The 24,518-nt window shown below is 46.8% G+C and overlaps 1 long non-coding RNA gene and 2 other non-coding genes across 3 annotated transcripts; 2 read left to right on the top strand and 1 right to left on the bottom strand.

Moving 5' to 3' along the window:
- Positions 1–5,404: 5,404 nt before the first annotated feature.
- Positions 5,405–5,476, top strand: trnah-gug (transfer RNA histidin (anticodon GUG)). The gene has a single exon. It is a non-coding gene; the product is annotated as a tRNA-His (tRNA).
- Positions 5,477–11,002: 5,526 nt separating this feature from the next.
- On the top strand, positions 11,003–11,074 carry trnam-cau (transfer RNA methionine (anticodon CAU)). The gene has a single exon. It is a non-coding gene; the product is annotated as a tRNA-Met (tRNA).
- Positions 11,075–13,267: 2,193 nt separating this feature from the next.
- LOC147270826 (uncharacterized) lies at positions 13,268–24,316 on the bottom strand. The gene is made up of 3 exons (XR_015112348.1): positions 24,191–24,316; positions 23,823–23,850; positions 13,268–13,281 (listed from the first exon to the last, which is right to left on the bottom strand). It is a non-coding gene; the product is annotated as an uncharacterized LOC147270826 (long non-coding RNA).
- Between the last annotated feature and the right edge of the window lie 202 nt (positions 24,317–24,518).

Raw genomic sequence — 24,518 nt, 5'->3', positions numbered from 1 at the left:
TTCCTGTCTGGAATGTGTCCCATGTAACAAACTGGTCAAGAGATGCAATGTGGTTCAAATGTTCTGGTTCATTTCTTACTGCCATGAACACAGACTGTGTGTTTAATGTTAACAATAAATGTAACAACAAAGGAGCCAGTAGCTCCTGTGGAAAAAATTCTACTTTGTCAGTGAATGAATTCATTTGATATTGAAGTCTGTAACTTTCAGTGTCTGTTAGGATGGCCGAGCGGTCTAAGGCGCTGCGTTCAGGTCGCAGTCTCTCCTGGAGGCGTGGGTTCTGACAAAGGACATTTTCTCCACATTCCTATGCATCCACAGTGGTAAATTCCAAACCCAGTTGAAGCTGCTCTCCACTGATGGGAGTGAGTGGTTGAACTGGCAGCAGAGGAGGCAAAGGAGCTTCCCTGTGATGGTCCAACATTGCCTGGTTTCCTCCAACATGGAGCAGCCACCAAACTCTAACTTCAATGTTGGATCAAAGTCTGCTGAAGGAATGTGTTTTCTTTCAAGTCACATTTTGTCCATTAATTTCATAATCAGAGACTCCATCTCATCACATGACTAAAGTCTGGGTTCTGTAGTGGTGGTAAAATATCCTTCCATGCCCCTCACTAGTTTGCACACAGAAAAGCATATTTTACTGGTTTCAGATCTCTTAGCTTGTTCTCTCTCTTAAACCAGCTGAGGCAGCTTTCATTGTGTGATTTATTTTAAAATATAAATATGGAACAGAACCATTGGAATCAGATGTCAGGACATTTGAAGGAATGTCAATCTCCTGTTGAAATGTTGCAGTGTGCAGCTGAGGCTCTCTGGCAGTGGCACCAGGAGCCACAATGGCAGAACCTGGACCCTCCTGGAGGAGAACCACAGGTGAGGGCCTTCTTGGCTCCAGATTGATGGAAATCAAGTGTCTGAAGCTGTTAGCAGCCATGAAGTTGATCTGGTTGGCACTGGTATTTGTTCTTGCTGCAGCTCAGGAGTGATTCAGGAGAAGAGTTTCAGAACAGCCCAGGTTGGGGACTGGAATTCTAAAATTTCCCCTGGAACCAAACAACCTTGGAGGGTAAAAGCTCCAATCATAGCCACTCAGATGCAGCAGCAGAAGAAGCTGTCATCCACCCTGACAGTCAGAGCATCAAGTCAAGAAAACATCACCATCTTGTAGTTCCAAACCTCCACCTGTCAGATTCAGCTACTTCTGATTGTGGGACTTTAAATTTGAACACAATGGAATTTGGACAAGGAGTTTTCCTTCCAGTCCAAACATCATCGTCCAGCCTCCAACCAGAGGTCCATCAGTTATCATGGAGCCACAGGTGGAGTCTGGATTCTTTTCTGGAATGAGACGGCAATGACAGTCCTGCCAAGTGACATCACTGACATGAATGGATGACTTCAGTCATGTGACTGGATGACTTCAGTCATGTGACTGGATGGCAGTGTAGATGCCAATGTAGAGGTTGGGGAAATAGTCTCTGAGAATCCAACTTGAAGCCACGCCCTCCTTGTTCTTCAAAAACCCAAACAGCGACCATCAGTCTCCCACCAATCCTGTACTTGGGTTCAATGTTGCTGTTCCATTTTGCAGCATTCATCCCCTCATTCTGGAGGCTTTAACATGAAAATGAAAATGCTGAGAGACATAAATGCAAATCAGGGTATTTGACCAGAGGTGACATATCTTTTAATGCCTTTCTTGTTATATTTGTTATATATGTTCTGCATGGTTATATTTGTTATGGTTGTTATGGAGTTTATGGTTATTATCTCTGTTTCTTGTGTCTTTGTCTTTGTTGTCCTCCCCTTCGTCCGTCCTGGATTTTTGACCTTGGTTGCAGGAAGCGTGTGACCTCAAGTCCTTTTTCTGTGTTGCTGAACGTAGAGCCTTGCTTCATTGTGCTCGCTAAAGTGTGATCCTCCCTGCTAATTCCTTATTTCATTGACTAATTACCCACCAAAAATAAATACCTACTTGCTTTATTTGGCTGAAGTTTAAAAGACCATCATTCTGGTAGCAACAGTCTTTCTGCCTTGTAAATTCTCCACTCCAAGCTAACGATGGCTTCTCCCTCTTGTCCTCCTCTCTCCTGCTCAGAGTGCCACATGTTTTCTTCCTCCTCTGCCTCCTTTAGTGATACTGATAAGTGTGTTAAATGTAGTTTTTTGTTGTGTTGGAGGTGAGGCTTAGCGATGTTCAATTGGACCTGCAGCGGCTCTGCACCAAAAGCTGCGAGAGCTAGCCAGCCCTCACTAGCTGGTGCAGACCAACTTAGCTTAGCTCCTGGCTTAGGCCCAACTAGCGCTCCCCCAGAAGCTCCCAAGCATCTGGGAGAGCGCCAAGAAAAGTTGGGCCTAAGCTAGGATATGCTTGCTCATGAAGAATTGTTGGGTGTAAATTCATTTAAGGAGTGTTGAACTGGATCTGTTCTACTTGTAAAGTGTAACTTTTGTTATTTGGTGCTTTACAGGGTGATGACTTGACTTCATTGCAGCTTTGACCTGAGCAGGTGTTCATTCACATCTCAGTAACAGGGGACACTTTATCACAGCAGTGGACAAACATCAGCATTCATCACCCAGCAGCTCCTCTGATCAACAGAACAAGTTCAAGTATTCTGAGAAGGAGGGCATCGATCCCTCTACTGCTCACATGCTAAGCTAGCGCTCTACCATTGCAGCTAATTCCCCTGTTAAGGAGCACAGCAGATGATGGAGGTTGACCTTCATGCATGGTTGAATGAGCGTCACCAGTTGAAGCTTCTCTGGTTGACCAATGTAATGGAGACCAAGGGTTCCATGACATCAATGATTAATTGAAGGTAGCATTTGTCTTGGTATTAACAGTTTATGTAAATTAGAGGCACACACACATGTTAAGGGTGAGGTTTATTGAATCAGCAAACAAGTGAAACATTTTCTATGCCATGTGTTCCAGGGAGGGACCTGGGAAGCACAGGGGGACCAGCCATCCTGCCTGTGGAAAATGAAGACCCCAGTGTCAGTCAGTGGGAATCACTGTGCAAGGCCTGGTATTTTGTGTTTGTCAAGTTTGTCTCATGTAAATGTGGCAGTTTCAGTCGTCACGGTCAGTCCTCACCTCTTCCTGGTGGTTTCCTTAAAGGGGGTGGAGCCAAAAGGGGAGAGTGGCCCAAGGAAGCTCCTTAAGAGCTGTAGGTGCAAACCTTTGCTCCCAGATGGGGGAGGGGGTACAATCACAGACAAGGTTCATTGAATGATTATGTGGATGTATGACTGAGTTGGTGTAGTAGTCTGGAATCATGTATATATTTAGTCAGGTTAAGTTGTTGAGATGGTGCTGGTTTGATGTAAATATTGATTGTAGAGCATGGTTGTGGTCTCACCTCCACTCTATGGGCCATCCATCGTCATCTTCTGCTTATTCCTTACTAGTAAGGGTCGCGGGGGGGCTGGAGCCTATCCCAGCATCTATTGGCGAGAGGCAGGGTTCACCCTGGACAGGTCGCCAGTCCATCGCAGGGCCAACACACAAAGACGAACAACCATTCACACTCACATCTACGGTCAATTTAGAGAATCCAATCAGCCTCGTCCCCAAATTGCATGTTTTTGGACTGTGGGAGGAAGCTGGAGTATCAGAGAGGACACACGCCGGCACGGGGAGAACATGGAGACTCCACACAGAAAGATCCCGCGCCCGAGCCAGGACTCGAACCCGGAACCTTCTTGCTGTGAGGGCACAGTGCTAACCACTGCACCACCGTGCAGGCCCGCTATGGGGGCTGGTCTGTCTAATTTCCTGCAGCCAGGAGGGAATTAAAGGCAGTCAGGGGTTTTTAATTTAAGTTGATGGTGTCTCATGCAATCTCTTTCAATACTCCAGTGGTGGTTTAAGTGAAGAAAAACATGGGTTAGTCAGTAGGACTCTGTGTTTGTGTGTGTGTGTGTGTGTATGTGTGTGTGTGTGTGTGTGTGTGTGTTTGTGTGTGTGTGTGTGTGTGTGTGTGTGTGTTTCCATGCAGACTTTCCCTTGTGACAACCGATTTGATTTGGAAACCATCTCATCTAAATCTCCTCTCCAAAAACCCTCTTCTTCAACTTTGTACCCAAGTTGTCTCCTCATCAGGCACCACAGTATCCAGTAGGTTCAGTTAAAACAGTCATCAGTGATTAATGTTCATGTTCAATGATGAGGTTTTGATTTATTCTTCCAGAATCATCTGAACAAACCCTCCTCAACACAGTGAAGCCTTCATCTGACAGGAGGAGTTTCTTTTCCCAGTGATTCCACTGACAGTGAAAAGCTACGTTCATCAGACTGGTCTGATAGGATCAACTACTGGTTGCTCGGGAGTGCAAACAGCAACCTGTCAGGAAACATTAGTCAGATCAAAGCCAAGATTAAAGAAAGAGCCTCCAGATCAAAGACAGAATTGATGATGATGTCATCAGGAGGCTTTGATAGTGTATTTATTTGTACCTAGAATTCTGTCTTTGATCTCAGGAGGACATGAAAGAAACACAACTGAGGAAAGTAGAGGAGAACATTCAGCTTCATTAGAAACACTTGAACTGTTGAACAGTAGAATTTGTTTGAAACAGTTTACAACACTGAGTGACAGGATTGAAGAGGGAAGGTTTTTCTACTTTAAATTTAATTCTAACTTTAAACTGGGCATGAACATTTTTAGTCGTTCATATTCTAACATACAGGGGAAGTCATGACATTCCCTTTTTTTTAACCTGTCCTGTTCAGGAAATGGAAATGGAAATTAAGCTGCTATGTTGAATCAGAAAAACCTCTTGAAGTCTACTTTTGCTTCAGTCAGAAAGTGGACTGTTGTTAACTCTCACAATGGTTGGTGATTCTGGTGGAAGAAAATATCCTTATGAACCTCTTTTTAACAGACACATATTTCTAAAGATGCAGGTTTATTTTATTTTTTCTTCTAGCAGAGGATGGTTTCGATCCATCGACCTCTGGGTTCCGCTGCGCCACTCTGCTCTACCATTGACTGAACAGTCCTTGTTTTAAGAGAGCATTCTCTGTGTTTGTCTCTGCCCTGCTCTCCTGCTCTCTTTCCCCTCATTTAGTCCTTGACATGATCCATGCTCTACAGCTCTGCGGGTGGAATGAAGACCTGCGTCTGCTCTGCCCGTGCCGTCCTTCGTCTCAACCTAAATTGTTTGACCCACCTTTATAATGCTGCAGACAACACAACCAAACTGGCCCCGATCAGGATTTGACAGGCCGAAACATGCCCTAAAAACACCAAGAATAATATCCACCACCTTCTGAACGGGGCCTGGTCCGTCTCCTGCATCAGGGGCCGCCGCAGTCGCGCATCAGTTGTTCAACAGCTGTCGCCGCAACACTCAATGAGACAAAGACATCGAAGCTCAAACTGCTGTTGAGGAAGCCGTGATCGTATAGTGGTTAGTACTCTGCGTTGTGGCCGCAGCAACCCCGGTTCGAATCCGGGTCACGGCAGCATGAGATAAATTTCTTTGTGTGTATTGATGGACACAAGCCAAGCAGAAATTTCCCACAATGCAATAGGGCAGTGTTTGGTCAGTCTGAAAATGGTATCATATTATTGTGTCATCACTTGACCAGACCCAAAAGTAGGCTCAGGTATCAGTTTCTTCTCAATGCTAATGTCTGCTAGCTTAGTCTGCTACTTTGATGGCTCTGCCTGCTCAAAGGTCCAGACCCCTGGATGTGGTGGTTCCTACCTGAACGTAGATTCTGTCAGCTCATGTTGTTAAATCAACTCACCAGGAACACCAGTAGATTTCAATGGACTGACAATGAGTCTCATTGAATGGTAAACATGTCAAATATGAAGTCATCACCTGAGGAGGTCTGCTGCTGGAATGAAGCTCCAGATATTCACAAGATATTCTTGATCTTAAAATAAAGCATTTTTATATTTGATTTCTTATTCATTCAGGTCATCCAGTCATGTGACTGAAGTCATCCAGTCACGTGACTGAAGTCATCCAGTCATGTCAGTGATGTCACTTGGCAGGACTGTCATTGCCGTCTCATTCTAGAAAAGAATCCAGACTCCACATACAAGATGGTTGATGTTTTCTTGACTTGATGCTCTGACTGTCAGGGTAGATGACAGCTTCTTCTGCTGCTGCATCTGAGTGGCTAGGATTGGAGGTTTTACCTCCGAAGGTTGTTTGGTTCCAGGGGAAACTTCAAAATTCCAGTCCCCAAACTGGGCTGTTCTGAAACTCTTCTCCTGAATCACTCCTGAGTTCTTGTTAAGAGCTGGAAATGAGCTGCAGCAAGAACAAATACCAGTGCCAACCAGATCAACTTAATGGCTGTTTTTGTAGTGATTTGGTGCCTCATGAGGAGAAAATTTGGGCACAAATGTTGGACAAGAGTGTTTGTGGAGGGGTGTTTTTTTGTTGTTGTTGCAGTGTTGTAAGTCACTGTACCTGCAGCTGAATGATTGAACTTTCTCCAAATATCCTCAAGATGGTTTCCAATGACATCAGTTGTCACAAGAGGAAGTCTGCATGTAAACACACTCAGGTGTGCCCAGCTATTCTTATGAGAACATTCGATCAACTTCCTTCTATGTGCAGCCTAACCTTAATCTTAATCTTAATCTTAACCAACTGAATCTTAATCTTTATTTGAAACTAAACTCAATCCAGACCTTCACTCTGAAAGAACTCACAAACTGCATTGCGCTGCATCAGGGCCGGTCTTTGGTCCCCATGAGGACGAGGACTCCTGATCAGTGTTGATGATGGAAATGGTCTCCAACACAATAAAACAAGAAATACACACACGTGTAAACACACACAGTGACCCCGCATGTCGTTTTTGCCCAACTTAAATTTTCATTCATTACCCAGAGCCTCTCAAAAGCCCTGAAGAAAAATTGAATATTTGGAGTTTGAAAGCCATAAATCACATCCATATCATCTCGTCCATCTCAGTCTGATCTCATCTTTGTTTGTTGTTTTTTTAAAGAGGGACAAATTGGTACTTGGTTAAAAAAGCACTGTGGGAAAATGATCCTGCTTTCAGGGAGGTCTTTGGTGAGTTTGCTAACAATGCAGAGAACCATGACGGTACCAAGCACAAGGCTGCTGCCCTCTGCATCACAGCTACACTTTGGAGTCTGTTTGAACTGAATGTGAAGGGTCTGACATCATCACACCAGTACGACAACAAGTGACCATGAACCAAAAGAAAACCTTCACTGATGAGTCCATGGATCTCATTGATCTGTGCCTTTTCCTGATCTTCAGGTTCTGTCTTTGATTTCTTTCTTTGATCTCTAAATTCTGTGCTTTGGTTTCCTTGGTCAGTCTTTGAATTCTGGTTCATAATAAAAAAGAACTCCCAGCATATTTCTGCAGACCATAGATAGGGATTTTACCAACTGCACCATAGCAACCCTCTTGCTGTCTGCTGTTGTGCCCCTGAAAAGAAAGACAGCCTGGCAGTCAACAAACTGGGCTCAACAGAAGAATGTCAACTAAAGATGGATTAAAGACCAGGAGGAAATGTAACCAACCTACAAAGATGGAGGGGAATTGAGACCCACATGTTTGCCATCCTTGATGAACTGTCCACTGGTGCAGGGGATGAGGTCATGGCCATGATCTGGGAGCCAGTCCTGGATGTTAAATGTCCTGATGATGGACAGTGCAGTGGCAAAATGTCTGGTCCACTGACTGAACTCTGCCACAAATGAGGAACAACAGTCAGCAAGGAGTAGAAACGAAGAGGAGAAATGGAGAGAACAGAAAGAATGAGAGATCATGGAGGAAAGAGGCTGATATTTGCAAGTGTCCTGACTACAACACAGCAATCTAGAGAAACCATGACCTGGATTACTGAGGACCTCCACTGGCAGTTCATTTCTGTTGATCATAGGGCCATGCTGGGTGAAGCAGGAATGAATCCTGGGACTGAGGTTGTGGGGCAATGGTCACCTTTCCTGCTGAAACTGTCAATTCTTCTGCTTGGTTCTCTCCACAAAACCAGTCCCTTAACGGAGCTCAAACCCCAGTTACAGCTGTGAGAGCCCAGAATCTGACACACTGGACCATCAGGAACAGCTTTGTGCTTTCAAACAACAGAGACGACACTCAAGGACTCAGGGAACGCAGGAATCTCTGGCCTCAGCTGACATGTTGAATTTCAGCAACACTTCATGATGCTGAGTTTCGCAAACCAATGAGAAGATGAAGGAGGCCGTCAACTCCTTCAAGCTCAACATCTCCACTGCTTTACCCAGGAGGTCAGGAGGTCCAAGCAGAACCTGCACCCCCCACCTCTGATGTTTACTCCACACAGAGATGAGGGGTCAGTTCAGAAGAGTGAGCTGGAGTCTGGGCAAGTCTTTTCATTCAGTCCCTGGTTGAAACAATTGTCTCCACCAACTTCAGTATGGGTCTGGACCTGCACAGGTTCCAATTCCTGTCTTGGTCCCAAGGGTTTGTTGAACCAGAGAAGCTTCAAGTGGTGACGCTCATTAAACCATGCATGAAGGTCAACCTGCATTATCTGCTGTGCTCATTAGCAGGGACTTAGCTCCAATGGTAGAGTGCTAGCTTAGCATGTGAGAGGTAGAGGGATCCATGCCGTCCTTCTGAGAATACTTTAACTTGTTCTGTTGATCAGAGGAGCAGCTGGGTGATGAATGCTGATGTTTGTCCACTGGTGTGATAAAGTGTCCCCTGTTACTGAGATGAGGATGAACACCTGCTCAGGTCAAAGCTGCAATCAAACCAGGGACTCTGAACCACACAGTGAAGGAGTTTGTCATCAAGATTTATGGCAGCTTTGAAACTTCCCACCATCTCCTGAATGTGGAGAAACTTGTCCTGCCAAAACTGTCCCCTCTTCCATTCTTAATAACACCTGTCCTGACTGGCAATCAAGCTAGGCTGCAGCGGTGAAAGCGCTGAATGCAGCCAGGATACACAATGACTCAGGATACACAGGAATCTGTTGACTCAGCTGGAGAAGCAGAGGGTCCACCAAGACCAGCAGACACCTTCATTCTTGATTCTTGATTTCAAGGGCAGCCCCTTGAGATGTACCATCTCATTTTGGAGGGGGTCCTGACAAATAATGACCAACAATACAACAATAATAAAAGTAGATTATATTTTCAACACAAGGACACACACATCATACACCCAGGTACAGGCCAACAATGTTCCCCAAAGCCCCCCCCCACCACCACCACCACCACCACCACCACCATCCAGTATGATACAAAGTATGATCAGAGATCCATCCAGTATTATACAAAGTATGATCAGAGATCCCACTGCAGAATAAGAGTGGGCCTGTGTTCACATACGCATACATTTAAACACCCATCTAAATAAATACTGCTTCCATGCACCATTAAAGTACACAATGCATATTCATACACAAATATCCACATATTTACAGTACAGAGAACAAACAAGAACAAGTAGAGAGTGAATCCTGGAGAGAAAAGGGGAGGTGCATCAGAAACGAGAGCAGATGTTTGAAAATGCTTGATGATTTGAAGATGAGAAAGGAAGAGAGAGACCCAAGTGAGGAGGAAAGGTTGTTCCAATCTGATGGAGCTTTAAATACAACCGGTCAAAGCAGACGTCCGTCCACACTGATCCTGGATCTGCTCGACGTTCCTGCCTGTTAAAAGGAAGGTGTTCATCACCACTGTTGCAGGATGTGCTGCTGATGGAGAATTGTTGGGTGTAGATTCATTGAAGCAGTTTGGTGCTGGACCTGCTCTACTAGTAAAGAGTCATGAGAGAACTTTGTTGTGATTTGGTTCTAACAAATAAAATGATTTGACTTGATTTGGTGCCTCAGGAGGAGAAAATTTGGGCACAAAAGTTGGACAAGAGTGTTTGTGGAGGTTGTGGATCAAAGTTCTATTTAAATCCAACACATAGAATCAAACAATGTGAAGCAGGCTAATGAACAATAAATCAAATATAAAAATGCTATATTTTAAGATCTAGAATATCTTGTGAATATCTGGAGCTTCATTCCAGAAGCAGACCTCCTCAGGTGATGACTTCATATTTGACATGTTTACCATTCAATGAGACTCATTGTCAGTCCATTGAAATCTACTGGTGTTCCTGGTGAGTTGATTTAACAACATGAGCTGACAGAATCTACGTTCAGGTGAGAACCACCACATCCAGGGTTCTGGACCTTTGAGCAGGCAGAGCCATCAAAGTAGCAGACTAAGCTAGCAGACGTTAGCATTGAGAAGAAACTGATACCTGAGTCTACTTTTGGGTCTGGTCAAGTGATGACACAATAATATTACATCATTGTCAGACTGACGCCTGCTCAACACTGACCAAACACTGCCCTATTTCATCGTGGGAAATTTCTGCTTGGCTTGTGTCCATCAATACACACAAAGAAATTTATCTCATGCTGCCGTGACGCGGATTCGAACCAGGGTTGCTGCGGCCACAACACAGAGTACTGACCACTATACGATCACGGCTTCTGCAACAGCAGCTTGAGCTTCTATGTCTTTGTCTCATTGAGTGTTGCGGCGAACAGCTGATGAACAGCTGATGGGCGACTGCGGCGGCCCCTGATGCAGGAGACGAGCCAGGACCCGTTCAGAAGGTGGTGAATATTATTCTTGGTGTTTTTAGGGCATGTTCCCACCCATCTTCACGTGGGTGACAAAAATGGATTTTTTGTAAAGATTTTGGCGCGAGTTCGGCCTGTCAAATCCTGATTGGGGCCAGTTTGGTTGTGTTGTCTGCAGCGCCTGGCACGCTCAGCGGGAGCGAGTCCGATCATTATAAAGGTGGGTCAAACAATTTAGGTTGAGACGAAGGACGGCACGAGCAGAGCAGACGCAGGTCTTCATTCCACCCGCAGAGCTGTCGAGCATGGATCATGTCAAGGACTAAATGAGGGGAAAGAGAGCAGGAGAGCAGGGGAGAGACAAAGACAGATAATGCTCTCCTAAAACAAGGACTGTTCAGTCAATGGTAGAGCAGAGTGGCGCAGCGGAAGCGTGCTGGGCCCATAACCCAGAGGTCGATGGATCGAAACCATCCTCTGCTAAAAGAAGAAAAATAAAATGAACCAGTGTCTTCAGAAATGTGTGTCTGTTAAAAAGAGGTTCATAAGGATTTTTTCTTCCTCCACAATCACCAACCATTGTGAGAGTTAACAACAGTCCACTTTCTGACTGAAGCAAAAGTAGACTTCAAAAGGTTTTTCTGATTCAACATAGCAGCTAAATTTCCATTTCCATTTCCTGAACAGGACAGGTTAAAAAAAAGGGAATGTCATGACTTCCTCTGTATGTTAGAATATGAACGACTAAAAATGTTCATGCCCAGTTTAAAGTTAGAATTAAACTGAAAATACCAAAATCTCCCCTCTTCAATCCTGTCACTCAGTGTTGTAAACTGTTTCAAACAAATTCTACTGTTCAACAGTTCGAGTGTTTCTAATGAAGCTGAATGTTCTCCTCTACTTTCCTCAGTTGTGTTTTTTTCATGTCCTCCTGAGATCAAAGACAGAATTCCAGGTACAAATAAAGACACTATCAAAGCCCCCCTGATGACATCATCATCAATTCTGTCTTTGATCTGGAGGCTCTTTCTTTAATCTTGGCTTTGATCTGACTAATGTTTCCTGACAGGTTGCTGTTTCCACTCCAGAGCAACCAGTAGTTGATCCTATCAGACCAGTCTGATGAACGTAGCTTTTCACTGTCAGTGGAATCACTGGGAAAAGAAACTCCTCCTGTCAGATGAAGGCTTCACTGTGTTGAGGAGGGTTTGTTCAGATGATTCTGGAAGAATAAATCAAAACCTCATCATTGAACATGAACATTAATCACTGATGACTGTTTGAACTGAACCTACTGGATACTGTGGTGCCTGATGAGGAGACAACTTGGGTACAAAGTTGAAGAAGAGGGTTTTTGGAGAGGAGATTTAGATGAGATGGTTTCCAAATCAAATCGGTTGTCACAAGGGAAAGTCTGCATGGAAACACACACACACACACACACACACACACACACACACACACACACACACACACACACACACACAGAGTCCTACTGACTAACCCATGTTTTTCTTCACTTAAACCACCACTGGAGTATTGAAAGAGATTGCATGAGACACCTTCAACTTAAATTAAAAACCCCTGACTGCCTTTAATTCCCTCCTGGCTGCAGGAAATTAGACAGACCAGCCCCTAGAGTGGGGCTGCACGGTGGTGCAGTGGTCAGCACTGTGCCCTCACAGCAAGAAGTTTCCGGGTTCGGGTCCTGGCTCGGGCGTGGGATCTTTCTGTGTGGAGTTTGCATGTTCTCCCTGGGCCTGCGTGGGTTCTCTCCAGGTACTCCGGCTTCCTCCCACAGTCCAAAGACATGGACATTAGGGGACGAGGCTGATTGATACTCTAAATTGACCATAGGCGTGAGCGTGAATGGTTGTTCGTCTGTGTGTTGGACCTGCGATGGACTGGTGACCTGTCCAGGGTGAACCCCGCCTCTCGCCCGTAGATGCTGGGATAGGCTCCAGCCCCCCCCCCCCCGTGACCCTTACTAGTAAGGAATAAGCAGAAGATGACGATGGATGGCCCACAGAGTGGAGGTGAGACCACAACCATGCTCTACAATCAATATTTACATCAAACCAGCAACAACTTAACCTGACTAAATATATACATGATTCATGTACATGTAATTAATAAAAGATGATCAACTGTTTTTTATTATAACATTCATTATTTAACATGAAACGACTGACTTTTTTAAGAAGAAAATAAGAAAGAGAACCTGCATCATCCCAGCCATGAAGACCTCAACAGTTGAAGAGAAAGTCTTGGGGTGGATTCTTGTGTTTTGCAGCATCCTTGATGAGTCTGCATAGAAACATTGGTGTTGTGGACCAACATCCACCAGGAGTGGAGCTCAACCAAGAAGAGCAAGAGGGGAATGTTTCTGGAGGAGCTGGGAAGTTCCCTGGTCAAGCCACACACTGAGGGAAGGGAACGGACGCCCCGAGACCCAGACGCTGCAGCCTTGCTCAGACAGCTGCAGAGCTCAGCAGCACTCCATCCATGCCATCAGCAACACAGAGAGCATCCACACCAGCGTCCTCCTCAGCAGCCCTGCCTCAACACCAACCAGAACAGCCACAGCCACAACCCACTCAGGACCTGGTTCAAGACGAAAGAGGGTCACGACTGCCCAAGCAGTCAGGACAGCAGGACGGACGGATGGTGCTTCAACTGCAGGAACATCTCTGGAAAGAACACACAGAAGTGTCACACATGCATCTGAACACACACACACACACACACACATATACACACACACACACATACACACACACACACACACACACACACACACACATGCATGTTCTTACACACAGAGACTTTTCCTCTGTTTTTGTTTTTTACTGGTTTTGAACCAGTAACTGGTTTCTGTTGGTTTGGTTTGCTTGACTGGTTGTTGTTTGTTGACCTTCCAAATCCACATTTTGGGTTCTGGCTTGTTCTGCTTTTCATTTTGTGTTTGTATTAAAGTTCTGTTGCTGAAAAAGAGACTTTTTTCTCTTTTTCTTGAAGTAAATATATGAGGGTCTAAACTGACCCATAACACCATGGATGTTCCAATAGTTAATGATATTAAAATGAATACTAAATCAAACCAGTCCATGTCAGAGATGTGTTCTAACACCCTCAGTAACGGTCAGGAAGCACAACAACCTTTGGTTCATTTCTAGGATTTTCTTGAGGTTCATTTTACAATTTTTTTAACTGAAATTGAAGATTTAGTGACTAAAAAAAGGCCCAGAGGCCCACAACTAAATCTTCAAACCAATATTTCCATGGATAAGGAAGCCTAACAAGGTCACCAAGAGATGGAAACAACTTGGAGGATAGAAAATTGTTTTAGTTTATTTGACAGCTGATTGAAGACATGGGTCAAAACTGACCGTTACCATGGAGATGGGAACAGGAAGCTGACGCAAGAGGAAGGTTCCAGCTCTGAAAAAGGAGTTTGATCAAAATCTTGAACTGCCAGTAGAAATATCCTTTTGTATGTTGACCTTTGTTGACAGAAGTCACTTTAGCTTGGCAGTGAAAAGAATGGCTGCTAGCTTGACAAAGAACTGCACAAACCAGGTTCAAGCTGGACTTTGGACCCTGGTATCTGCAACGACTCCATCAGCTCCTAATCTAGCAGCTCTGCTGGGTCCAACTATTTTACAGAACATTTGACAGACCTGTGGAGCAGTGAGGACACACATGAGTTGATCACATGATCCACTGAAGCACCATTTTACCTGCCACTGAGGTCACCAACATGAGCTGGAGTTGGGAATCTTGAACTGAACCTGGTATCACAGCGACACCTACTGCTGCAAAATGGAACAGCAACATTGAACCAAGTACAGGATTTGAGGGAGACTGATGATCGCTGTTTGGGTTTTTGAAGAACAAGGAGGGCGTGGCTTCAAGCTGGATTCTCAGAGACTATTTCCCCAACCTCTACATTGGAATCTGCACTGTCATCCTGTCATGTGACTGAAGTCATCCAGTCACGTGACTGAAGTCATCCAGTCATGTGACTGAAAACTCCCCCCAAAAAATCTATCTCCTCCTAAACCGTAAATGCCAGGGCTTCCAAACTTTCACACATTACTCTCCCAACTGTGCTGATTAAAAGTTGTTCAAGGTTAATATACTACGCGCTCGGTTTGGATTTTATGAGCCGTCAAAGTGGGGGAGACACTTTTCGCCTTACAATGGAAGTCTATGGGGAGAGCGTGTCCTCTCAGGGTACATACTCTCAAACAAATGCTTCTCACATCTACACCATACAACCCACAGCTTTTAAAAACACACCACTGTATTCCTGACAAAAATCCCTACAAAAATATGGTATTTTGTGTGACTTTTGACCAACGTATGCCGACTTATTCAGCTTTTACACACTACATTTCTCTGAATCCTCCACTCTCTCCACTCCAGCACAGATCAGACACAGTGCAGCGGGGGAGGGGTTCTTAAAGGGCCAGCTGGCAGCTCTGCTCTCAGCTCTGCTCTCCACTCTGACAGAGATGGCAGAGAGCGAGCAGAGAAGGGAGGGGCTCTTAAAGGGCCGGCTCTCAACTCTGCACTCACACTGTGCAGCGCACTGAGGCTCGTATCTCCTAAACTACAAGGCCTAGGGATTTGCCGATTACACCATTGGATTCGGGCCAGTGTCAAGGACGCGGCCGTAGGCCGCGCGGGGGCTCAGGCCCTAACAACGCTGCTTGCAGCTTTAATATTTAACCCTGTGTTTTCTCCTGTTCGTTCTGGTTCCATTAAGTTTTGTGACGTTTAGTTTATGTCTGATTCGCTTTCTCCCATCGTCAGTCTCCCATCGTCCAGTCTCCCATCGTCCAGTCTCCCCGCCATAATCAATAAACCTCTTTTGTGCACTGCCCTACACTGTCTGCAATTGGGTCTCCATCATTCCCTCACCATCCTCAACCCCCAAATCCTGACAACTTCTTGCCCCAACGCCAGGGACGACACATCTGCGAATGCTGACTCCAGGACAGGGAGACGATCTCCAGAGCTCTGGATTCTTTTCTGTTGATCTGAATAAATTCTTTTGAACCAACTAGAAGGTGTCCTCTCCAGATTTAGAACAGCGCAGTACAGAGTCTGTGGGTCCTGATTGATTAATGATGACTTGGTGAAAAATTCCTACACGAGCAAAAATAACAGGGTCTTTGCCCCGGAGATACCCCGAGGTAGAAGTGGGACAAAGTGAGAGTGCAGAGGGGAGTGTCGAGGCTTGAAGCGCCCCTCCCCCGCTGACGTAAAGTGAGAGCACAGAGGGGAGAGTCGAGGCTTGAAGCGCCCCTCCCCCGCTGACGTAAAGTGAGAGCGCAGAGGGGAGAGTCGAGGCTTGAAGCGCCCCTCCCCCGCTGACGTGAAGTGAGAGCGCAGAGGGGAGAGTCGAGGCTCGAAGCGCCCCTCCCCCTCTGACGTAAAGTGAGAGCGCAGAGGGGAGAGTCGAGGCTCGAAGCGCCCCTCCCCCTCTGACGTAAAGTGAGAGCGCAGAGGGGAGAGTCGAGGATCGAAGCGCCCCTCCCCCTCTGACGTAAAGTGAGAGCGCAGAGGGGAGAGTCGAGGCTTGAAGCGCCCCTCCCCCGCTGCTCCCTCCCCCTATGTCAGAGGGGAGAGTTGAGGCTTGAAGCGCCCCTCCCCCGCTGACATAAAGTGAGAGTGCAGAGGGGAGAGTCGAGGCTTGAAGCGCCCCTCCCCCGCTGCTCCCTCCCCCTATGTCAGAGGGGAGAGTTGAGGCTTGAAGCGCCCCTCCCCCGCTGACGTAAAGTGAGAGCGCAGAGGGGAGAGTCGAAGCTTGAAGCGCCCCTCCCCCGCTGACGTAAAGTGAGAGTGCAGAGGGGAGAGTCGAGGCTTGAAGCGCCCCTCCCCCTCTGACGTAAAGTGAGAGCGCAGAGGGGAGAGTCGAGGCTTGAAGCGCCCCTCCCCCGCTGACGTGAAGTGAGAGTGCAGAGGGGAGAGTCGAGGCTTGAAGCGCCCCTCCCCCTCTGACGTAAAGTGAGAGCGCAGAGGGGAGAGTCGAGGCTTGAAGCCCCCTCCCCCGCTGCTCTCTCCCCCTGTGTCAGAGGGGAGAGTCGAGGCTTGAAGCGCCCCTCCCCCGCTGCTCTCTGCCCCTGTGTCAGAGGGGAGGGTCGAGGCTTGAAGCGCCCCTCCCCCGCTGACGTAAAGTGAGAGCGCAGAGGGAAGAGTCGAGGCTTGAAGCGCCCCTCCCCCGCTGCTCTCTGCCCCTGTGTCAGAGGGGAGAGTCGAGGCTTGAAGCGCCCCTCCCCCGCTGACGTAAAGTGAGAGCGCAGAGGGAAGAGTCGAGGCTTGAAGCGCCCCTCCCCCGCTGCTCTCTGCCCCTGTGTCAGAGGGGAGAGTCGAGGCTTGAAGCGCCCCTCCCCCGCTGACGTAAAGTGAGAGCGCAGAGGGAAGAGTCGAGGCTTGAAGCGCCCCTCCCCCGCTGACATAAAGTGAGAGTGCAGAGGGAAGAGTCGAGGCTTGAAGCGCCCCTCCCCCTCTGACGTAAAGTGAGAGCGCAGAGGGGAGAGTCGAGGCTTGAAGCGCCCCTCCCCCGCTGACGTGAAGTGAGAGTGCAGAGGGGAGAGTCGAGGCTTGAAGCGCCCATCCCCCTCTGACGTAAAGTGAGAGCGCAGAGGGGAGAGTCGAGGCTTGAAGCCCCCTCCCCCGCTGCTCTCTCCCCCTGTGTCAGAGGGGAGAGTCGAGGCTTGAAGCGCCCCTCCCCCGTTGACGTAAAGTGAGAGCGCAGAGGGAAGAGTCGAGGCTTGAAGCGCCCCTCCCCCGCTGCTCTCTGCCCCTGTGTCAGAGGGGAGAGTCGAGGCTTGAAGCGCCCCTCCCCCGCTGACGTAAAGTGAGAGCGCAGAGGGAAGAGTCGAGGCTTGAAGCGCCCCTCCCCCGCTGACATAAAGTGAGAGTGCAGAGGGAAGAGTCGACGCTTGAAGCGCCCCTCCCCCGCTGACGTAAAGTGAGAGCGCAGAGGGGAGAGTCGAGGCTTGAAGCGCCCCTCCCCCTCTGACGTAAAGTGAGAGCGCAGAGGGGAGAGTCGAGGCTTGAAGCACCCCTCCCCCTCTGACGTAAAGTGAGAGCGCAGAGGGGAGAGTCGAGGCTTGAAGCGCCCCTCCCCCGCTGACGTGAAGTGAGAGTGCAGAGGGGAGAGTCGAGGCTTGAAGCGCCCCTCCCCCTCTGACGTAAAGTGAGAGCGCAGAGGGGAGAGTCGAGGCTTGAAGCCCCCTCCCCCGCTGCTCTCTCCCCCTGTGTCAGAGGGGAGAGTCGAGGCTTGAAGCGCCCCTCCCCCGCTGCTCTCTGCCCCTGTGTCAGAGGGGAGAGTCGAGGCTTGAAGCGCCCCTCCCCCGCTGACGTAAAGTGAGAGCGCAGAGGGAAGAGTCGAGGCTTGAAGCGCCCCTCCCCCGCTGCTCTCTGCCCCTGTGTCAGAGGGGAGAGTCGAGGCTTGAAGCGCCCCTCCCCCGCTGACGTAAAGTGAGAGCGCAGAGGGAAGAGTCGAGGCTTGAAGCGCCCCTCCCCCGCTGCTCTCTGCCCCTGTGTCAGAGGGGAGAGTCGAGGCTTGAAGCGCCCCTCCCCCGCTGACGTAAAGTGAGAGCGCAGAGGGAAGAGTCGAGGCTTGAAGCGCCCCTCCCCCGCTGCTCTCTGCCCCTGTGTCAGAGGGGAGAGTCGAGGCTTGAAGCGCCCCTCCCCCGCTGACGTAAAGTGAGAGCGCAGAGGGAAGAGTCGAGGCTTGAAGCGCCCCTCCCCCGCTGCTCTCTGCCCCTGTGTCAGAGGGGAGAGTCGAGGCTTGAAGCGCCCCTCCCCCGCTGACGTAAAGTGAGAGCGCAGAGGGAAGAGTCGAGGCTCGAAGCGCCCCTCCCCCTCTGCTCTCTCCCCCTGTGTCAGAGGGGAGAGCAGAGCAGGTTTTTAGAGTTTTTCATGTGAAAAAGTGTCCTAAACCCCAGATGTTGTCCAACAGTGGAATGTACCATCATCATTTTGTAGGGATTTGTGTCAGGAATTCAGTGGTGTGTTTTTTGAAGGTGTGGGAGTTTTAGTTTGGATGTGACCAGCCTGTGTTTGACAGTCTGGACCAGGAGGGGAGACAGCCTGGACCAGGAGGGGAGACAGTCTGGACCAGGAGGGAAGACAGCCTGGACCAGGAGGGGAGACAGCCTGGACCAGGAGGGGAGACAGCCTCCCCATGCGCTTCCACTGGAGCTGACAGTTCCCAGACAGCAACACTGCAGCAGATCTGCTCCAGACCGTGGATGAGATTTGGTGCAGACCCGTTTGCCAGATCTGCACCGGGGTCTTTATTCACAACGGTCCAATACCGGCAACAATATAGATTACTGATCTGGAACGGACTTGGGCCAGTTGTGGCCCAGTACAGTTAAAAACTCAATGACATTTTGTTTGGATTCGGCACAAATCTGTGATTCACATTTCACATCTGGGCCAAATGCAGTCCACATATGCAGCACAACCAGGAACAGATCTGGGCCAGTTCTGGTCCAGCCTACAGCTATGACATTTGGTTCAGATCTGGCACAGAGCCATGATTCACATCTTACATCTGGGCCAAATGTGTACTCAGACAGCACAAAGAAATGCACAAATTGTCTTCAAAAATATTTGTTCTTCAGTTCACATTGAAATCATTCACTGGTCTCTTTGTCAGCACAACATTCTTTTGGGCTTTTCAAAATAAAATCATTCAAACTTTGTTGCAAACTGTAGTCTTCAAAAATATTTAGGCTTATTATTCTATTAACATTTGAAGCACACACTGCTCTCCTTGTCAGCACAACTGAGCTTTGATTTTGTTTTTCAAAATAAAATAATTTTAATTTTCTATTACAAAGTGCAGTTTTCAAAAACATTCAGGCATCTTGTTTGGTTCACATTTAAAACACATACTGCTCTCTTTGTCAGCACAACTTTTTATTTTGGCTTTTCAAAATAAAATTATTCCAATTTTGTTACAAACTGCAATGCGTTTAAAACTATAAATTAGAAAGTATTTTGGTGGAATGAACCTTTAAAACTATAAATAAGAAAGTATTTTGGTGGAACGAACCTTTAAAACTATAAATTAGAAAGTATTTTGGTGGAACGAACCTTTAAAACTATAAATTAGAAAGTATTTTGGTGGAACGAACCTTTAAAACTATAAATTAGAAAGAATTTTGGTGGAACGAACCTTTAAAACTATAAATTAGAAAGTATTTTGGTGGAACGAACCTTTAAAACTATAAATTAGAAAGTATTTTGGTGGAACGAACCTTTAAAACTATAAATTAGAAAGTATTTTGGTGGAACGAACCTTTAAAACTATAAATTAGAAAGTATTTTGGCGGAATGAACCTTTAAAACTATAAATTAGAAAGTATTTTGGTGGAACGAACCTTTAAAACTATAAATTAGAAAGAATTTTGGTGGAACGAACCTTTAAAACTATAAATTTGAAAGAATTTTTTGTGGAACGAACCTTTAAAACTATAAATTAGAAAGTATTTTGGCGGAATGAACCTTTAAAACTATAAATTAGAAAGTATTTGGTGGAAATGGAAGAAACCATTTATACTATAGTTAAAAATTAAAGGACAGGAAGTAGTATTTTGGTGGAATAAACCTTTAATACGATAGTTAGAAAGGAGTATTTTGCTATCATCTAATTCGATAGGTGGCGCTGTCACCAAAAAACAAAAGTCCAACAAATGCATGTTATCATCCAATTCAGTAGGGGGTGCTGTGGGGTCCTGGAACTGCAGCTCTCTGGTGCTGCTGTGGGGTCCTGGAACTGCAGCTCTCTGGTGCTGCAGGATCTCCTCTTGGAAAGCCTCACACTTCAGAGATTTTTGCTCTGTGGGGGCGGGACCTTCTCCAGAGGTGATTGACACATGTGAGCTCTGGGTGTCAGAGTTGTTTTGGTCAGGTTGTGAAAGGGAAGTTGACTCAACTGGTATCTGTGTCAGTTAAAAGCCTCACAGTCATTCCGTAATCTAGGAGCAGAAACCAAAGTCTCCTACGACGAGGATGGGATTGGAACCCACGCCTGCAGAGCTCAATGGATCAGCAGTCCATCGCCTTAACCACTCGGCCACCTCGTCTCCTGACCACCATGATGTGCTGCTTTCTCTGAGCCTTTTAAACAGCTGAACTCTTTGGAGCCCATTTGTCAGAAATGGACCCAGCAGGAGCCACTGAACACAACTCTGACATCATCAGGCTTCTTCCCAGCAGCTTGGTGCTCCAGAAGGAAGAATCCAGACCATCGCTACATCATCAGAGTGAACACCAGCTGATGTTGACCAGTTTAACAAGCCTTTGACTGCTAAATGACATCCAAGCTCAGATTCTCTTGTCCTGGTAGAACAAGTCAGTGTTGAAGAAGATGAGAGCACCAGTCTCTTTCATCCAATGCTGGAACAGCGTTAGACTGAAGGTCTGAAGGTCCCTGGTCTGGTCCAGGTTTCAACAGGGGACCAGCATCAGCCAGCATTTAAATGTGGACAACAGTGGAGGTGAAGCCCACATCAAGGAAACCAGCCTCCTATCACTGTCCTGTGCTGAGTTTCTTTAAAAAAAGTGAGACAACCTCAAGATTTTCTGTTTCCTGTGTTGGACTTTGCCTCAGAGAATCAGAGCCAATCAAAAGCTTGTTGGTCTTGGATGCTGGTCATCAGGAGCAATGAGGGGCTCAGTGTCTTGCTCAAGGACACTTCAACATGGTCACCAGCTGAAGTGAGAACTGAACCAGAAACTCTGCTAGACGGCCACTCTTCCTCCAGGCCGTGCCCCCCGAACCTGAATCATCATGATGTCATTATTTGTTGCTTTAATTCACCAAATGTGTGACGTGGTGAGTTTGTCAGGAGTTTAAAGACCAAAGTTGTGAACACACAGAGAAGTAAACCTGTCAAAGCTGCTTCACTTGATGAGTGAAACTGAGGAACTGATAGAAGAGCAACAAAGAAAATGGAGTCAGAAGGTCGTCTTCTTCACTGCTCAGTCACAACACACACACACACACACACACACACACACACACACACACAAATAGTTTGTCTTTGAGAGAGGACAAAAAAATGTTTGACTGTGCTGACATGAACTTTCATTGTCTAATTTCAGTCTCCTACAAAAGTGTGTGAATGTGGTCGTTGTGGCCGAGTGGTGAAGGCGATGGACTAGAAATCCATTGGGGTCTCCCTGCTCAGGTTGGAGTCCTGCCAACAACGTTGAACTGTTGACAATTTAAATTTGACTCATTTTTCCTCCACACTGTCCTTCATCACAGCATTTAACATCAGGACTGCTCCCAGATCAGCTCCATGACCTCATCCCTGCACCAGAGTCCCGCCCAAGTTCATCAAAAACGGCCAAGCATAAATATATAATATGTATATAATGTGAACACACCTGTACAGGTGCGTTAACGTGCTTAATAATAGAGAATGAGTGAAGGGTTTGTTCAGAGTGGAGTGCAGTACCACAGTCAGGCCAGCAGGTGGGGCTTTCGTTGGTGCTGTCTACCTAATTGCGGTGTCTGTGCTCTGCCAGCAGAGGTCGTGCTTCCCCACCAATCTTCTAGGGTGTCTGAGTGGTGCCGCCATGTTTAGGTCGTAGCAGGAGGACGTAGGTTGGTACTTGGCAGTTCGGACGTAGCGAAAGTCATGTTATGAATGGAGGGCTGAGTTGGAGCAGAGGGGGGCAGGATCCTGGGGGTGGACTGTCTTTAGGGGGCTGAGGTGTCTGGTGGTCTTGGTGGACCCTCTGCATCTCAAGCTGAGACCACAGAGTCCTGTGTTCTTGAGTCATTGTCTATAGTCTCTGTTGTTGGAGAGATCAGTGTGGTCCCTGATGGTCTAGTGGCTAGGATTCGGCGCTCTCACCGCCGCGGCCCGGGTTCGATTCAGGGAATGAGTTATTTAGAGGTTGAGGGAGAGGTGATCAGGTGGTCCACATGATGGTGGAGGTGATGAACTGTGAGTCCATCATGGCTCCACTCTCACCCCCATTGTAGTGTTCTTGGTTCACTCTGCCATGGCCCCATGTTGAAGGGTGACTGTCTCATTCAGGTTCAACCCTTTGTTAGACTCTATTAAGTCACTGACTCCCAAACTCTGTAATCCTCCTTAGTAGCTTTGGTCATTGATGAGCTGCAATGGTTCGTGGGGGTGGAGCCTATCCCAGCAGCCCTCAGGTGAGGGGCGGGGTTTATCCTGGACAGGTCACCAGTCCATGGCAGGGCCAACACATAGAGACAGATTGATTATAAAAATGTTCATCCCCAGTTTGAAGTTAGAGACAGGATTTAAGTGTGGAAGGTTTTTGTGTCTTCAATTTAATTCTGAGTGTTGTAAACTGTTTCTAACAAACTCTACTGTTCAACAGTCAAAATGTTTTCTAACCAAGCTGAATGCTCTCATATACTTTTTAAAGTTGAGTTTCTCTCACGTCCTCCTGAGATCAAAGACAGAATTCCAGGTACAAATAAATACACTATCAAAGCCCCCTGATGACATCATCATCAATTCTGACTTTGATCTGGAGGCTCTTGCTTTCTTGCTTCAAATAAAAAACGTTGTTCCAGGGAAAAGTCTGCACACACACACACACACACACACACACACACACACACACACACACACACACGCACACACAGCCTGTCTTCAGTATAAAATGGTCTGTCACGTTCTCTCACGTTGGAAGATTTCTCTGACTCCATTGTGAATACAGAGATTCTTCATCTGCCACCTGAGTCTTGATCCACTGATTCCTCTGATCCACCTCTTTCTGCTCCAACAAGGCTGACATGGATCAGGTGGGTCCATGTCAGCCAATCAGGAGGTTTCTCCTCTCAGTTAATTTTCTTCATCCCAGTTTAGATTGATTCTCCTCAGCCTGATGAAGGAGCATCTGATCAGGTGTTTGGCTGCTTGTTGGTTGTAATTCCATAGACTTTAATCTCAGATGTTATAGAATTAATAAGAACATCTTAAAGACCTTTGTCCAACACTTGAAACTCTCCTGTCTGTCCAGGCCCAACTGGCCTTTGGTAGTGAGGTGGTGGATGCATGTGAATGAAATGAGGCTGGTGTTGCTGTGAGGAGCCACTAGAGGGAGACACCTGTCGTTCCTCCCAGCTGACAATGAGGCTTCACAGCTGCATTTGAAGCTGTCCTTTATTGTTCCCAACTGTCTTGAGCTCAGGGGCCAAACTCACCAACAACACTTCCTCCTGGTCATGTGGTCTGTTTGTCAGGAGATTCCCAATCCAAAGTTGTTGACACACAAGAGAAGAAAACACGCCAAAGTTTGTTCATTTTTATGAATCAAACTGAAAATGAACAGAAGAGTGACAGTGAAAATGGATTCAAAAATAATGAATAATCATGAATAATGAATAAATACTCAGAATTTACTGGCATTTGACTGCATTTTGTGGTTAATCAGTAGATGAAAGAGGAACATATATATTCTATACATGTGATGTACGTACGTGGCTGTGGACAAAAGCGTCTGCTCAATGAAATTGTAGGATTGTAGACTTCTATAAATGTAGAATATAATTGTAGAAATGCTCTCTCTCACCACCCCCAACGTCTGTGCCAGGGTCTCTGGCCAGTGGTCAATGGCTCCTATCACCTGCCCAGGATGGATCCAGCTTGCTTGTCTTTGTAATTCTGCACTTATTAGAGACCTGGAAACAAAGGAATGCTGAAAAAGAGAAAATAGGACCTCACACAAATGGGCTTGTGACAGAAATTAAGATCATTTTGTGAATATCCATCCTCTTCAAATGTGTGTGTGAATGTGGTCGTTGTGGCTGAGTGGTGAAGGCGATGGACTAGAAATCCATTGGGGTCTCCCTGCTCAGGTTGGAGTCCTGCAGCAACGTTAAGCTGTTGATGTTCTATGT

This window comes from Aulostomus chinensis, chromosome 1, assembly GCF_037954235.1.
Source record: "Aulostomus chinensis isolate RoL2024-O1b breed Wild chromosome 1, RoL_Achi_v1.0, whole genome shotgun sequence".
In the NCBI taxonomy this organism is placed as follows: Eukaryota; Metazoa; Chordata; class Actinopteri; order Syngnathiformes; family Aulostomidae; genus Aulostomus; species Aulostomus chinensis.
Note: the sequence above shows the minus strand (reverse complement) of the source record. Positions and strands in the feature narration are given on the sequence as shown.